This window comes from Protopterus annectens, chromosome 11.part0, assembly GCF_019279795.1.
Source record: "Protopterus annectens isolate FY-2018-M chromosome 11.part0, PAN1.0, whole genome shotgun sequence".
Classification (NCBI taxonomy): Eukaryota; Metazoa; Chordata; order Ceratodontiformes; family Protopteridae; genus Protopterus; species Protopterus annectens.
Window position 1 is genome coordinate 1133895540 of NC_056745.1, and position 17737 is coordinate 1133913276.

General features: G+C 44.1%; 1 protein-coding gene across 1 annotated transcript in view; it reads left to right on the plus strand.

Annotated features, from left to right (window-relative positions):
* Positions 1-17737, plus strand: part of AGK (acylglycerol kinase) — a 929730-nt gene that overhangs the window by 534365 nt on the left and 377628 nt on the right. The gene's annotated exons all lie outside the window — the stretch shown is intronic.

Genomic DNA, 17737 nt, shown 5'->3' on the forward strand with positions numbered 1-17737 from the left:
CCATTGAACTAGGTATGAATTGACAAAGAATGCTTTGCTGCATATTCTCTTCAATGTCGTGACATTCACTGCTGTAGTATTCATCACTTATGGGATTCCCTGCCATGGAAGCCCGACATCCAGCTAGTCTACCAAAGCCTACCATTGCTATAAGGTATGCTGAATGTCACCCAAACGCTCCTCGCGTAGCATAGGACATAAAGGTGACGTTCAGGCGTATCATCCTCAAAACTTCTTTGCTGCCAGTCTGAATGCTGTTTGTAACCATCGGTCTGTTTGCCTTCATCCATTTTCTGCAATTTTTCCTGCATTTTTATATTCCGGTGAGTACTTCTGTTTGCTGAAGCCCTCACCATTGCAGATAAGTAGCCAGTTGGGGGGTTTGTTCTTTTTCTTGAATTTTTAGTGCTGTTTGGGGTTAATGTCATCCAGGAAGGGTAAATGCTAGTGTGGGAGACTGATTCCCCATAAAGACCAACACAGTAAGTGCGTTTTTTGCCTAGGAGCTTCTCATGACCATATGTCTTGTTCTATTTGTCAGGCATTCATCCTGAAACTCCTTCATAGTAGGGTTTCTTCCCTTTCATTGTATCTTGAGAACCAGTGTCTTAAGCTTCTTGGTAAAGATGCGATGGAAGGAACTTCCTGCCCTGAGGGTCAGCCATCATGGAAGAAGGAGGTGAAAAAGTTTAAGAGCTGAATCTTCCACTGTCCAGCCTCTGCTGAGTGATTTTCCTGGGGTTGTTACAAATCTGGAGGTTTGCCTGGCTGTGTTGTCAGATGTGTCTGCCACGTCCAGGTTGAAAGCCGGCGAGGACCTAGCAGGCAGCACATCTGACGAGCCTTTGCAGCTGTCCATTTCAGACACTCAGAAGGAACCACAGTTAATTGTTTCAGTGGAATCGGGGGGGGGGGGGGTTCTGCAGTTTCTTGTTGGGGAAGAAGTTCCTACTACAATTGTGGAATGCCATCCAGAGTCAGAGATTTCTCAGTTTTCTAGGGCGGACATTCCCTTAAAAAAGAAACAGAAAACATGTTTTCTCTTCTCCTAGGGATCCACAAAGTGAGTAGCAGGCCTTTACTCGGGTTATTTAATGCTTTACCGTCATTAAGGCCTCCTCAAGGGGTTTCGTTTCCTGCTCCTCCATGGTCCTCTTCTCCACTTAAAAAGCACAGGGAATCGAATTCTTCTGAGGAAGAGTTGGATTCTGATGAAGAATCACTTACTGATTTTACTCAGATTCCATCTCCTTTAGACAAAGTCCAGTTACGCCTTCTGAGGAAATTTCCTTTGAGCACACAGTCTCTAGGATGATGGCATTTTTTAAGTAGGACATCCATAAGAGGTAGTATGAGTTACTGCAGATGGAATCTCCTAAACCTGTGGCTATTCCTTGTGTTTTGGATGCTTTACTGGATGTTTAGCCAGTAACTCTAAAGCACCTGATTCTGTGCCACCTGTTCCCAAGAAGCCTGATAGGTTTTATAGGGTGCCTGAGGATTGTTCCTGTTTGTTCATATGTTCTGTTGCTAACCTGTCTGTGGTGTCTGTAGCTTCTGATAAGCTGTCTCATTTGCTTCCTTTGTCCAAGTTACTGGCTTCTGACAAGGACAGCAGAACCATAGACAGGCTGGGTAAGAAGGTTTATACTTTGGCTACCCTAGCTTTTAGGACAATTAATTATCAGACCCATATATCTAGGTATGTGTTGGCTCTTCTTTCTTAGGCTTGTCAGCTTTTTTCTGATCTTTCAGACTCTGATAGTAAATCTTTTGCTCTTTCCTTGCTAGAAACTTCCTCTCAAGTGGTTCATCATTCTATCAAATGTAGTAATGATGCCTCTTCTAGGGCTGCTGCTTTTGGTTCAGTAATGAGGAAGTATACTTAGCTTAGGCTTCAACCTTTACTTGATGATATTAAGGCTAAGTTAATGGATGCTCTGTTGGATAATAAACTTTTGTTTAGGGAAGCGGCTGCTGGTTTAAGTTCTCTTCAAGGCAAGGGGAAGGCCTTACAGGACCTTAAACATGTGTTTGCTTCTCTTGTGCATAAATTTCAGAGAAACTACCTTTCCAAGCAAGCCTTTGTTCATTGACAATCTTGCCCTCCTGCTAAAGGTAAAAAGGGTGATAAGCGGGTTCCCCTGCTAAGGTCACTCAGACTGCAGGGATTCAAAAAATTTCCTTTCCTGACAAATCAGGTGCTGTCTGACTATCCACTTGTTCCCAACCACATTCCTCTTTCTCTTCTCTTCACCTTCTGTTTGGCGTTGAATCATCCTGGATTCTTTGGTTCTGTCAATCATTCGTCAGGGGTACTTCATTATATAGATATGCCGTCCTCCTTTTATGGGCATTTGTCAGCCTCCTCAGGAACAACTTCCTTTTTCCCCAGAGGTTCTTTGAGATCTCTTGTCTCAGGGTACTATTCAAGAGGTGCCTGTGTCCCAAAGGGGGAAAGGGGTTTTATTCAAGAATGTTTCTAGTGCCCAGAAAAGAGGGTATCTGGAGACAGATTCTAGACTCCTCTCATCTAAACACTTTTCTGAAGGTGCCTTCCTTTCGGATGCTGTCTCTTCACTGTGTCCTTTCTTGCTCCCTCAGGCCTTTCTGGTATCTCTGGATCTCAAGGATGCTTATCTCTATATTCCGATCCATCCTCTTTTCAGGAAATTTTTGTGTTTCTCCATTGCTTACTAGCATTTTCAGTTCTGTGCTTTGTCCTTTGGCCTTTCTACTATCCTAAGGGTATTCACCAAATGCCTCACTCCTGTGATTTCTTTTTAAAGGCTTCAAGGGATCCAAATATTTCCTTACTTGGATGACCTGCTGATTCAGGCTTCCTCTCTGGAGGTCCTTTTGCAAAATCTTTGTTTTGCCATTTCTCTTCTTCAGAGCTTGAGGTTCGTGATAAACTTCAAAATGTATTCTCTGACATCATGTCTTTCTGGGTTGCAGGATTCAGATGGTGCCAATGCTGTCATCCCTACCTCCTCCAATGGCCTTAACTCTCATTTCTTACTTTCAAACTGTTTTCCTCTTGGCCTCCATTACAGCCAGAAAGCTTCTGAGAGCTCTGGGTTTTATGGCTTCCACCATTCCGATGTTCCCTGTGTCCACACTCCACATGAGGAAGTTCCAGTCGTTTCTGAAGTTGGTGTGGCTTCAACATGCGCATCCTCCAGACTTTACAGTTCCTTTTCTTCCTTGTCTCAAGAAAGAACTTGTATGGTATATTCAGCAGTTGTCTCTAAATCCAGGGTTCCTTTTCATCCCCCTCTTCCCTCTCAGGATCTGCTCAAAGATGCTTCACATGTGGAATGGAGAGCAACGTTTGGCTCCCTGAAGGTACAGTGAGTATGGTTGCCTTGTTAGCAGAAGGAGCACATCAGCATCAAAGAGATGAGAGCTCCTATGCTGACTCTTCAGGCCTTTCATCCTCTTTTCCCTCCTGAGCCTGTCAAGGCATTCACAGACAATAGTGGTATATCAACAAATGGGGGAGCAAGATCTTACCTTCTTTACCAGCTGGCACTTCTGGTATGGGATTTGGCTGTCAAGTATAAAGTGACTCTTCAGGCAGTTTACATTCCTTCAGATCAGAACACTGTGGCAGATACCCTGAGCAGGTCCTTCACTCAATCCCACTAATGGATGCTTCACAGGGATGTGTTTCTAGACGTTGTTCACCAGTGGGGTACTCCACAAATAGATCTCTTTGCTTCCCCCCTCTAAACAGATATCTTCCTCTCTTTTGTGCCAGAGTCCCAGGTCTTCTGGTGTGGAAGGTGGATGCCCTCTCATTTTCTTGGAAGGGGATGTTTCTATATGCATTCCCTCCCCTTCCTCTCATTCTGAAAGCCCTGTTCAAGATTCAACAGGATGCTCCCAAAAATCTTGTTGATGACTCCCTTTTGGCCGCAACAACACCGGTTCCCTCTACTTCTGCATATAGCCAAGGGCAATCATCACAAGTTACCTCACAGGGTGGATCTACTCGCACAATTCAAGGGATGTGTCATCCATCCCCACCTGTCCATGCTTCAACTTACACTGTGGGTTATAGGGTTTTAATTCCTTTATAGACACTTGTTTTCTGAAGACTTGTTGCAGGTCCTGCCCGGAGGCCAGGAAACCTACTACTAAGAAATCCTACTTTATCTAAATGGAAGAGGTATTCTATTTGGTGCCTCTGTCGTAACCTGGATCCACTTACTGTGGATGTTCCTTTGGTTCTGTCTTATTTGTGTCATTTGCTCAGTGCTGGTTCGACCTTTTTTTCTATTAAGACCCACTTATCAGCTGTTTCTGCTTGTCTGCCTTTAACTTTTCCTTTAATTTCTAGATTTGAGGCTAAGCAATTTCTTAAAGGCTTCCTTAATATTACACCTCCCAGGAATCCTTGTTCTGGAGAAATTGATTCAGGCTCCTTTTGAGCCTTACTGTTTGTTTCCTTGCAAAATTCTTCTTGGAAGACCATTCTTTTGTTAGCTCTTACTTCTCAGATGGGTTTCTAAGTTGCAAGCCCTTATGGCTTGTCCACCTTTTTTTCATATTTCATGAGGACAGGGTGTACTTGCATATGATTCCTTCTTTTATGCCTAAGGTGGTTAAGAGTTGTCTCTTAATTTGCCTACTTTTTCCCCTCTCGGTAATCTGACCATGAGAGGGTGCTGCATACTTTGGATGTGCATACATAGCTCAGATTTTAGTTGGATAAGACTAAAGGTATCAGAACATCTGATCATTAGTTTGTTTCCTTTCATCATAGGTGTTTAGAGGTGGGTGTTTCCAAGCAAACTATTTCTATTTGAACTTCAAAGGCCATTTCTTTTTGTTACACTTTTCATGGCGTGAGCCGTCCTTCTTCTGTAAAGGCTCATTCTCATAGAGCTGTGGCTTCTTCTGGTGTTTTTTCAAGGACTTAGACACTAATTCTGTTCTTGAAGCAACTGCCTGGACTTCTGTGCATACTTTTACCAAACACTACCATAGAGCTGGTTTTGCTACTGCCATTCTTCGTGGCTTCTTAGAAGGATCTACTGCTGCTTCCTCCTCACAAGTTTCTTTTTCAACTTTGGCACTCTTCCATAAGTGATGAATACTGCAGAGGTGAATGTAAGGACATAGTACAGTTGTGTAAAATATTACCATAACTGTAGATGCCCTTGCCTTCACCAGTGCAGTATTCACTCCCTCCCTCCATCCCCTGGTCTTTTTCCTCCCTGGATGTGCAAGTTCTGTTTGGTTTTCCTTGGACTGGTGTTCCTACAGGGGCATTCATTTATAAGGATGGTACACCTGAACGTCACCTTCATGCCCTACGCTATGCGAGGAGCATTTGAATAACATTCAGCGTACCCTAAAGCAATGGTAGTCTTTGGTAGACATCTACTGTTATAGTAAGATTTTACACAACTGTACTTTCCTATTCTTAGACTTTATATCAGTATTAGAAGTGTATGCTGTATTATTTAGTTTACTCCTTAAAATTATGAAGTGAAATACTTCGAGTATAGAAGAGTAGTGCAGCAAATCTAAGTGCTGTCCCTAATTCGTATGTCCACATATCATTGGAGCCTAAAATACCTTCTAGCAGTTAACGTAGATAAAAATGAGCTTTAATACTATGGTAATAGAGAGAGTAGAAATTTGAGTTGTATTTAAATTGAGATAGTATATGATTAACAGTTATGTTTATGCTTTGTATAACAGAAATTAGCCTGAAGTGTCTCCAGTTATTAAAATAATTTGTTATAGTATTTCAATCTAATGTTGTTAAACATTTCTTCCTGCACTAGCTTTAATGCTTGTCCAGGTGTCAGTGGTCTCTGGCACCATCAACCCTTCTCATTCTAGAAGTACAGATGAAGCAGTTTGCTAGGGTCCTCCTTGCCATTTGTATACTACTTCCTGTGCTTCTTAACCCACTGGCATTGGTACTGCAGAGATTTGACTCACCCCACACACCCATTTTGCACTGTTCTCCATCCAGTTTACCCTGTTGGCATTGATAGAATAGTCTGATACCTGCTCTTGATTTGTCAGTCATAATGTCCTCCCATTGCTATGGTACTGATGTAAAATATGCATCTTCCCTATCCTTAGCTGTACTGCTAAGACCTTGTTTAGCCTGGAAGTGGCACTGATACAGCATAATATTAGCCTCCCTCCCCACACATTACCACATGTTCTTTGTGTTTCACTGTTGCAGTTATTACATTTTTCATTATCTGCTTGCAGGTAGCCCTCAGTCAGCCTGATTATCAAAGTCTTGGGTCTTGCATCGGTTGCTGTCTCATCTTCCATGACGTCAGGTAGTCAGGGGTATAAAGCATGCAGCCGAAGACATTACATCAGTCTTTCTTGCCGTGCAGTGCCCGAAGCAGAAACAGTTCGCAAGTGCCGGTCGGCCGACTCCTGAAATTTTTGTTTTCGAGTTTCAGATCTGAAGTCTTCAACAAAGCTAATTGCCCCATTGGGGATCCTTTTTCTTGCAGTAAACTGATGTCAGTAAAAGTTAGCAATTGTATTACTTGTGGAAAGCAAATACCTTATAAAGATTTTCATTCGTACTTCATTCCTTGCTTAGGCCCAGAACACGCCATCACTCAATGTCGGTTTTGTGCCTTATTCAATCATTGAACTATTCGTCGTCAGTTCATTTTCACATCTAACTATTTTAGTACTAGGTTCAGTTATCCAGAAATGGCTTCGGTAAGCCACCAGACTACCGAGATTCCAAAAAAAGGCAAAGATAAAGACAGACCGCATAGGTCCAAAGCTGCCAACGACGCTTCCGTTAAGCTAGTTGCTAGTTCGCCGGTACTCAGTGAGGCGCTTTCGCAGCCCCTGATACCCACTACTTCAGATTTGCAAGCCTCTACTGAGACCCATTCGGAGTCCGGTATGCCGCGAGATGCTTCTTCGACTATGGAACCTGCAGATGTCTCTACCTTAGCTAGGTCCAGAGCCACTGTGCAGGCACCGGCTTCTGAGGGTGTATTCAGGCCTACTGACTTGCATATTAAACCAACGCCATCTTCTTCTTCAAGGCCTAAAACTCGATCCACGTCTAGAAAACTAATGCCCAGACTGCATGGTCAGGGCCCTATGCCTAAAAAACAAATGATAAGAATGGCTGAAGACCTTATTACTCTAATCAGGGGAAGCCACACTTCTCCCTCTAAGAGACCTTGAACTGATGTTCCTTCTGATTCTTCTGATCAGGATTCTGAAATTTCTGTTTGCTCTGATGACCAGGATTTGCCTTTATCTACCTAGGAGGATTCTGATGCAGAGGACTCTATTCTCTCTGCTTCCCCTCCAGAAGATTTCTCTTTTGGTGAAACTTTGCACACTCTTAGGGAGCATTTCCGCTGGGAAAGCCAGGATTACTCTGACTCCAAAAAGACGCTTAGGGAATTCTTACTCCTACCTCAACACAGGCCTTTAGCTATCCCTGCTGTACTGGACATTGTAGATGATGCCTTCTTAAAGTCTAGCCTGGCCCCAGACACTTTACCTTTGGCTCTCAGGAAACCTGACGGGTATTACAGAGTACCTGACTCTCACAAGTTCCTCTTTAAAAATCCTACTGCGGATCCAGAGACAATTTCACAGGGACCCAAGGGCATTAAGGCTACTATTGCCAAAAATCCTACCCCCTCTGATAGAGATTCCAGGGCGCTGTATAAATGGGGTAAGAAGGTATACACTTTTGCAACCTTGGCCATTAGGGTCTTAAACTACCAGTTTCATATGTTAAAGTATCAGCAGCATATTATTGGATTGCTTAAACAGAAAATGATGTTGATTCCTGACTGTGCTGAAAATAAAGATTTACAGGATTTAATGCATTCTGCTGAACAAGTTGGAAAACTTAAAATACTTTGTAATGTGGTTTTGATTCACTAGAGGCATCTTGCAGGGCTGCTGTCACTGGGTCACTGGTTCTGTACATAGAAGGTATGCTTGGCTTAAGGAGCAATCTTTGCCAGATCATGTTAAAGCTAAATTTCTGGTTGCTCCCTTAAACCAAGACTGCCTGTTTGGCAACAAAGCAGAAGAAGTGCTTAAAAAGATGGAGGAAAAAGCTAAATCTATGCAAACTGTTAAAGATTTCCTGCAAGTACAGCCTCCCAGATTTAATAGGCATTGGCCCTCTATAAAATGGTCCTTTCCTGCCTCTTCCAGGCCTTCTCATTCCAAACCCAGAACCAGCAGTCCACCCAGGCTTCAGTCCCAAAGTGCTCACAGGACCAAGCAGTGGGGGTCTCTCACTTCCAAAGCAGGGAGTGGTAAGACTTCCCCCTATGGTAAACTGTCTCAATGACTTAACTTTAAATATTCCAAGCCCTGCACAACTGACTGTTCCTTTAGGGGGAAAGATTGCCCTGCAGGCAAAAAATTGGGAACATTACCCAGGACAAATGGGCTTTAAATATATAGTTTCCCAAGGATACAGATTCCACTTTCACTCCTTACCAACCCCAAACGGTTGGCCAGATCTACCCCCAAATCAGTGGGCAGAGGCTCAAATGCAAATTCTCTCTCTCTCCCTTAAGCATCAGGGCTATTCAACCTGTTCCAGAAGAGGAAAGGGGACAAGGTTTCTACTCAAGACTTTTCTGGTGCCCTGAAAAGACAGCTCCTGGCGTCCTATCCTGGACCTCTGTATCCTAAACACATTCCTGGTGATCCCAAAATTCAAGATGCTAACTCTTCACCTGCTGCTTCCTATGCTAGGCAAGGATGCCTGGTTGGCAACACTGGATTTAAAGGAAGCCTACCTGCACATCCCAATAAGGGAACCTTGCAGAACATACCTACGCTTCAAAGCAGACTACATGCACTATCAGTTCTCTTCACTGCCCTTTGGCTTATCTACTGCACCTGGGGTATTCACAAAGTGCCTAGCTCCAGTCATTGCATTTTGCAGGCAAAGAAATATCCAAATATATCCATACCTGGATGATTGTCTAATTCATGCAGAAAGCCAGGACATAATATTGAATCATCTGGTGTTTGTACAAAAATTTCTAACTTCTTTGGGGTACACCATAAACTAAAAGAAATCACATCTTGTACCCTGCCAACAAATTGTATTCCTGGGAGCAAGTTTGAACACAACTTCCCAGATGGCTTTCCTCATGCCAGAGAAGCAAGTTCATTTGACAGTCTACTTCAAACTACTGGCCACAAAGACCCAGCTATCTGCAAGGAAAATACTGCAAGCCCTGGGGTTCATGACCTCCTGCATTCTCCTAATTCCATATGCAAGACTGCATATGAGGAAACTACAGTGATATCTAAAAAGCCTAAGGTGTCAACATTCTCAGGATCTAGAAGCAATGATTCCTATCATACCTTGTCTACAGATAGAGTTCCTTTGGTGGGCAGAGGCCTGCCACCAAAACAAGGGACTGCCATTCACTCTACCACCCTGCCACCCAAACCCTAACAACAGACTCTTCAGACTATGCATGGGGGGCTCACTTGGCAGTGAAGTGCATTCAGGGCAAATGGAATCCAAGTCAAATGCACCTGCATGTCAGTCAAAAGAAATGTTAGCTGTACAAAATGCTTTGACAGCCTTCAAGGACCACATTCTTCCAGGGCAGTTAATGGTAATGACGGACAAAACCACTGTTATGTAGTACATAAATAAGCAGGGGGGACCCTCTCATACCCTCTCTGCAGACTAGCCATGGCTCTGTGGAACACAGCCTTGAGCTACCAAGTGCACCTACAGGCTCAATTCCTGCCAGGAAAGCTAAATACACTGGCAGACGAACTAAGCAGAAATCTCTTGACCCCACACAAGTGGAAACGGGAACCAAAGATACCCAACATGTTGAGAAACAAATGGGGGAGCCCAGATATAGACTTGTTTGCCTCCCCTCAGAACTACCAGTTGAAAAAATTCTGCACAAGGACTCCCCACAAACAAGCTTGGAAAGTGGATGCCCTGTCCTTCACCTGGAAAAAACTATCAGTTTATGCCTTTCCCTTCTGCCTCTCCTCTCCTCTCCAAGGTACTACTAAAGATCAAACAGGACAAACCAAGGATGATACTGATTGCACCGGACTGGCCACGCCAACACTGGTACCCCCTTTTGCGCAGTGTGTCACTGCTGGCACCATGGCACCTGCCTCAGACCCCTGCCCTGCTGTCCCAGCAGGAGAGCCAGATTCTTCACCCACAGCTTCAAACCCTGAACCTGGCAGCCTGGCTAATTACCTGATCTCTCCGTTACCATCCCTCAGTAAGTGCTGGATGTCATTCTGTAGGCAAGGAGGCCTAGTACTAGAAAATCCTATGCTGAAAAATGGACAAGATTCTGTTCCTGGAACCAGACTCAGGGGATGGGCACAGCAGCGCCCAATTTACCTCAGATTCTTCAATACTTAACTGAGATGCTTCACAAGGGCCTTTCCTTTTCAGCTTATTACAACACAGAACCACCCCTCTTCTCTCATTCACTGCTGAAGCAGTTCCTTGGAGGGGCCAAAAACTTAAGACCACCTAGGAGAGCCCCTACTCCAGCCTGGGACCTTAACTTTATATTGGAAAAACTCACTCTACCTCCTTTTGAGCCAGCTGCAAATGCAGAGTTGAAATTCCTTTCTTGGAAAACAGCATTCCTTTTAGCCATCACCGCAAGAAGGGTATCCGAATTACAGGCCCTCATGGCAGTGGAGGCTTTCATCATTTTTCATACGAACAGGGTGTCCCTCAGGACCAATCCCTCCTTCATGCCTAAAGTGGTATCCAGTGTCACCCTTAATCAGTCCATTTATTTGCCAACCTTCTTTTCTAATCCACAGAACAAAGGGGAACGAATACTGCACTCCTTAGATGTGCACAGACAACTTAGATTTTATTTGGACAGGACTAAACCTCTCAGGAAATCTGAACAGCTGCTGGTTGCATTTGCTGCAGCGGCAGAGGGGAAGGCCATTTCAAAGCAAACTATTTCTAAATGGATAGGCCATTGCATTCATAGGTTCATAGATTAGTACTAGGCTAACTGCCCTTATGGACCATTTTAAGCCTAGCTAATTACCGCCTGTGAGAATCAAACCCTGCAACTTGAGTCTGTAAGGTAAACACCTTAACCATCATGCCAACCTCCCACCCTTTCTGCTATAAGCACCATGGAAAACCTGCCCCACAGGGGATTAGACTACATTCAACCAGGGCTGCATCCACCTTTACAGCCTTTCTCAGAGGTGTCCCTACCAGGGACATCCTAGAAGCTGCTACCTGGAGTTCTGTACATACCTTCACCAAACATTACCATTTGCCATTTTTCTCTAAATCCAGAGCTGGCTTTGCCACTGCAGTCTTGCAGGGCCTTATAGCTGGTCTTAATGCTATCTAATTTCCTCCTCTCATTCTTAGCTTTGGGAGTCTACCCAAATGTGATGACTGCAACAGTGAAACACAAAGAACATAGTACAGATGTTCATCGTGTTTCACTGTTGCAATCATGACTGTAGGGTTCTCCCCTGCCAGCAGGCAGTCCTCGGTCAGCCAGAATCCCAAAGTCTGGGTCCGGCGTCGGCTGTTCAGCCATGCTCCCTGACGTCAGAGCGCCAGGAGTACAAAGCTGGCAGCCGACGCCATGTTCTCCAGTCTTTCTTGCCGTGCGGTGATAGCAGTTCGCAAGTGCTGGTCGGCTGACTCCTGACAATTTTTTCTAAACAATCTTCAGTCCGAAGACTTTATTCTCCTACTCAAAGCTAAGTAACCCCATTGGGGAAACTTTTTTCTTGCTCCAGTCCGATGTCAGAAAAGTTAATAATTGTATTTCATGTGGGAAGCAAATACCTCATAAGGATTTTCATTCTTACTGTATTCCTTGCTTAGGCCCTGTCCACAATGTAGCTAGTTGTCGGTTTTGTGCTAGATTCAATCAACGTACTATTAAACGAAGGTACGATTTTGCATTTCATTACTTCAGTAGGTGTTTTAATTACAAAATGTCATCGGATACGGTTCCGGCTACCGGAGTTCACAAATGACGCAAGGACAAAGACAGGCCTCCGAGGTCCAAATCAGACGATATTGCACAAGCAGAGCCAGCTTCAGGTTCGGCCGTCGTCAGTGAGGCGCTTTTGCAGCCCCTGTCGTCGGCCATTTCGGAACCGATATCCGAAACGGACTCCCACGAGGAGCCAACTAGGCCTTTGAATATTTCTGTTGCAGGACCTTCGGACAGTGCTCCTTCGGATGGGTCCGCTGTGCAAGTACTGGCTTCTGAAGGGGTTTTCAGGCCTACTCAGCTTCTAATAAAGGCAAAGCCAAAGACAAAGGCAAAGACTCCTTCCAAATCAAAGACTGCAGCCCAGGCCTCTTCTGATCCGGCTCCCAAATCTCAGAAACAGTTACTTAAGATGGCAGAGGACTTACTTACTATGATTAGGGGTTCACATCCCCCTCCAGATAAAAGGCCAAGGCAGGAAGTTTATTATGATTCCTCTGATCAGGCTTCTGTGTCTTCAGTTTCTTCTTCTGACCAGAAATATTCTTTCCCTCCTTATGAGGATTCTGATGCTGAGGAATCCATTCCTTCAGCTTCTCCCCCTGAGGATTTCTCTTTTGGGGAAACTTTGCATGAAATGAGGGAACATTTCCACTGGGAAGGACAGGAGTATTCAGAATCTAAGAAAAGACTAAGAGATTTTCTTCTTCTTTCCCAACATAGACCCCTGGCTATTCCTCCTATTTTGGATATTGTGGATGATGCTTTTTCGGAGGCTAACTTAACTCCTGATTCTTTTCCTCCAGCTCCTGTTAAGCCAGACAGATACTATAGGGTTCCTGATTCCCACCAGTTTTTATACAAGAACCCTACTGCTGACCCTGAAACCATTTCTCAGGGTCCTAAGGGCGTAAAGGCCGCTTCTGCTAAAAACCCCATTCCCGCTGAGAAGGATTCCAGATCTTTAGAAAGATGGGGCAAAAAAGTGTACACTTCTGCTACTTTATCTATTAGGGCTTTAAACTGTCAGTTTCATATGCTGAAATACCAGCAATTTCTCCTGTCTGTTCTAAAACAAAAGCTAACTTCCATTTCCGCCTGTGCAGATGATAAGGAGCTACATGACTTAATGCATGCCACTGAACAAGTTGGGAAGCATGGTTTACACTGTGGATTTGATGCCTTGGAGGCTTCTTGTAGGGCTGCTGCCTCTGGCACAGTAATTAGAAGGCATGCATGGTTAAAGGAACAAAATTTGCCAGATCAAGTAAAAGCTAAATTATTGGATGCTCCTGTTCAGCATAATGTTTTGTTTGGATCTAAAGCTGAAGTGGTGATTAAAAAGATGGAGGACAAAGCAAAATCCATGCATACAGTTAAAGATTTCTTACAAGTACAGCCACCCAGATTTAGTAGGAATTGGCCTACAAAAAATTGGTCCTTTCCCAATTCAGACAGGCCTCTGAGGGGTAGATACAGACGCTCCCAAGGAAGGCCTCAAATGCAAGCCTCTTATAGACCAAGACAGTGGACTGCTTCCACCCATAGGGGAGGAGAGGGCAGGTCGCAAGCTCATCGGAAACAGACTCAATGACTCCCTCTGTTGGGCTGCAGGAACTTCTTGCCTGGAAGCCCCTCTCGGAGGAAAACTTTCTCTTTTTCACCTAAATTGGACTCATATAACCCAAGACAAGTGGGTTCTGGATGTAGTTTCAAGAGGTTACAAATTCCATTTTCATACCCTACCAAGGCCAAGCGGATGGCCAGATCTTCCAAAACATCAATGGTCAGAGGCCTTAAACCAGGTGGAAGCTCTCTTGGCTATGAAAGCCATAGAACTAGTTCCACTTTCAGAGATGGGACAAGGTTTTTACTCAAGGCTCTTTCTAGTCCCCAGGAAGCAAAATTCATGGAGAACCATTCTGGATCTGTCAGTCTTGAACACTTTTCTAGAGATACCAAAATTCAAGATGCTTACTCTATAGCAGCTACTTCCAATGCTGACCAAAAATGCATGGATGGTAACTTTGGATTTAAAGGAGGCATATTTACACATTCCCATCAGGCAGGAACGCAGAAAATACCTCAGGTTCAAGGCCGGATCGAGACACTATCAATTCTCTGCACTGCCCTTTGGATTGTCTACTGCGCCCAGGGTCTTCACCAAATGCCTGGCTCCAGTAGTAGCTTATTGCAGACTCAAGGGAATTCATATTTACCCTTATCTGGACGACTGTCTTATTCAGGCAGACAGCAAGGATGTCTTACTCCAGCATCTAGAGTTTGTTCAGAATCTTCTCAAGTTCCTGGGATTCACTGTAAACATAAAAAAGTCAAATTTGACACCCTCACAACAGATAATTTTTCTGGGCGCTTCTCTAAACACAACAACCCAAATGGCATTTCTGACATGCGAAAAACAATTACAGCTGGCCTCAACTTTCAAAACCTTGGCAACTTTAACTCAGCTATCTGCAAGAAGATTCCTGCAGGCTTTGGGTTACATGGCCTCCTGCATCCTTCTTGTACCATATGCAAGACTACATATGAGGAAAATACAGTGGTACCAAAAAAGTGTATGGTCTCAGCATTGCCACAGTTTAGACATACTGATCTCCGTCCTGCCTTGTCTTCAAAAGGAATTCCTTTGGTGGTCCAAGGCATGTACTCTAAACAAAGGAAAACCCTTCTGTCTGCCTCCTGCCACTCAGATACTGACCACGGACGCCTCAGATTATGCATGGGGAGCCCATTTTCAGGGCAACTGTCTGCAGGGCCTTTGGACAAAGGATCAGAAGCACCTGCATATCAATTTAAAGGAAATGTTAGCCGTTCAGAAAGCTCTATTGGCCTTCAGGAATCTTCTACAACCAGGACAACTACTGATACGGACAGACAACACCACAGTTATGTGGTACATAATCAAGCAAGGGGGATCTGATTCCTATCCCCTTTGCAGACTAGCCATGGATCTTTGGAACACAGCTCTAGCTTGCAATCTGGACCTTCAAGCACAGTTTCTACCAGGGAAGCAAAACTTCCTGGCAGACAGTCTGAGCAGAAACCTTTCGGACCCACACGAATGGATGCTGGACACCGAAATTTTCAAGATGATTACTGCAGTCTGGGGATGTCCTCACATAGACCTCTTTGCATCCCACCTCAATCGTCAACTACAGATATTTTGCACCAGGACTTTCCACGAACAAGCTTGGAAAGTGGATGCACTATCATTCAGTTGGAGAAACCTCTCGGGATATGCCTTTCTGCCTCTTCCTCTTCTTCCACGAGTATTATTAAAGATCAAACAGGACAAGCCCAAGATGATAATCTTGCTGGCCCCAAATTGGCCTTGACAGTTCTGGTACCCAACTCTGAAAAACCTTTGTCTGGAGCCCCCTTGGGTTTTACCACAGACTCCGAACCTTCTGTCCCAACACCAGAGTCAGGTTCTTCACTCCCATGTCAAAACTCTCAGCCTGGTGGCCTAGTTAATCCAGGGTCTTTAAATCATTCTCTCCTACAAAAGCAGGTTATGGATGTCATTTTAGAAGCCAGACGTCCTAGCACTAGAAAATCTTATGCAGGCAAATGGAAAAGATTTTGTTCCTGGATGCAGGCTCAGGATTCTGATCCTCTTATTCCTAACATTCCTCAGATTTTACTTTACCTGACAGACCTCTTACATAAGGGTCTTTCTTTCTCTTCCATAAAGATTCATGCCTCTGCTATTTCTGCTCATTACAATACAGACCCTCCAATCTTTTCCCACCAGCTCATGAGACAGTTTCTCAGAGGAGCTAAGAACTTAAGGCCCCTAGATCTCCTCCCATTCCTGCTTGGGATCTCAATTATGTTTTGGAAAAGCTCACCTTACCTCCTTTTGAGCCTGCTGCCACATCTGACATCAAGTTTTTATCTTGGAAGACAGCCATCCTGTTAGCTCTGACCTCTGCCAGGAGAGTTTCAGAGTTGCAAGCTCTTATGGCTGTAGAACCTTATATTATTTTTCATCAAGACAGGGTGTCTTTAAGGACTAATCCTACTTTCATGCCTAAGGTGGTTTCCAAAGTGGCTTTAAATCAAACTATTCACTTGCCAACTTTTTTCCCCACTCCTCAAAATAAAGGGGAAAGAATCTTACATTCTTTGGACGTACACAGACAACTACGTTTTTACCTGGCCAGAACCAAGGTCATCAGGAAATCAGAGCAATTGTTTGTTTCGTATGCTTCAAGTTCCCAAGGTAAAGCCATTTCAAAACAGACCATTTCTAAATGGATTGCTCATGGAATCAGATTTTGCTATTCACACCATGGAAAGCAAATCCCAGAGAGTATAAGGACTCACTCTACCAGAGCTGCTGCCACTTCAGCTGCCTTCCTCAGGGGAGTTCTTACCAAGGACATTTTGGAAGCTGCAACTTGGAGTTCAGTGCATACTTTTTCCAAGCACTACAATCTACCTCTCTACTCTAAGTCTAGGGCAGGCTTTGCTTCTGCAGTCTTGCAGGGCCTTATAGCCACCCCCTCTACTTTATGACCACCTCCCTTTCATTCTGCTTTGGGACTCTACCCTACAGTCATGACTGCAACAGTGAAACATGATGAACATAGTACAGTTGTGTACACTTACCATAAATGTAGATGTTCGAGTGTCTTCACTGTTGCAGTCTGGGTTTCCCTCCCTTCTGCCCCCTCTTATTTTTTCTTTTGTGTAGTTCCTTTTTTTCACCCTTCTTCTGAGGTGTATTTGCAAAGGGTATGGGACCTTACTCATTTTGGAACTTCTGACATCTGGGGCAAGAAAAACTGTTGAACATGGCGTTGGCTGTCAGCTTTGTACTCCTGGCGCTCTGACGTCAGGGAGCATGGCTGAACAGCCGACGCTGGACCCAGACTTTGGGATTCTGGCCGACCGAGGACTGCCTGCCGGCAGGGGAGAACCCTGCAGTCATGACTGCAACAGTGAAGACACCCCAACATGTACATTTATGGTACGTGTACACAACTGTACTTTGTGTACACTTACCATAAATGTAGATGTTTGAGTGTATTCACTGTTGCAATGCTAGTTACCCTCCCTCCAGCCCCCCTGACTTCTGTTGGCTATACCTCTATTCTTGCTTACTATGCTTAAAGCTTTTTGGTGTATTTGCTTTTTTGTTGGAGGTGTAACCTTGTATATAATTGCTTCCCATTATGGGGGCACCTGACATCTGGGGCAAGAAAAACTGTTGTAATGGCGTTGGCTGCGTGCTTTTTTAAACCTCTGACTACCTGACGTCATGGAAGATGAGACAGCAACCGACGCAGGACCCAAGACTTTGATAATCAAGCCGACTGAGGGCTACTGCAAGCAGATAACCCTAATGTAATGACTGCAACAGTGAATACACTCGAACATCTACATTTGTGGTAAGTGTACACAACTGTACTTTATCCATAGTCCGAATAAGAAGTGATTTCACTAAACATTTTCCACATCTTATTAGGGTACGAAGTAGCCATGTTAGACATATTCCACATCATGATTTGAGCCCTGTATTTTATAGTTAACATTTTAATTTCAGTACTGTACCACTTCATGACTCAGACTTTTTTTTTTTTTTTTTTTTTACTTTGTATTTATTAATAGGTAAATTAACTGGTCTGAGGACCTTTTCAGTCATAGCCTTGGTCAGAAGCAGGAGTGACAGTACAGACATATCCAAGTGTTAAATAACAAAGGTCATTTACAACTTAATT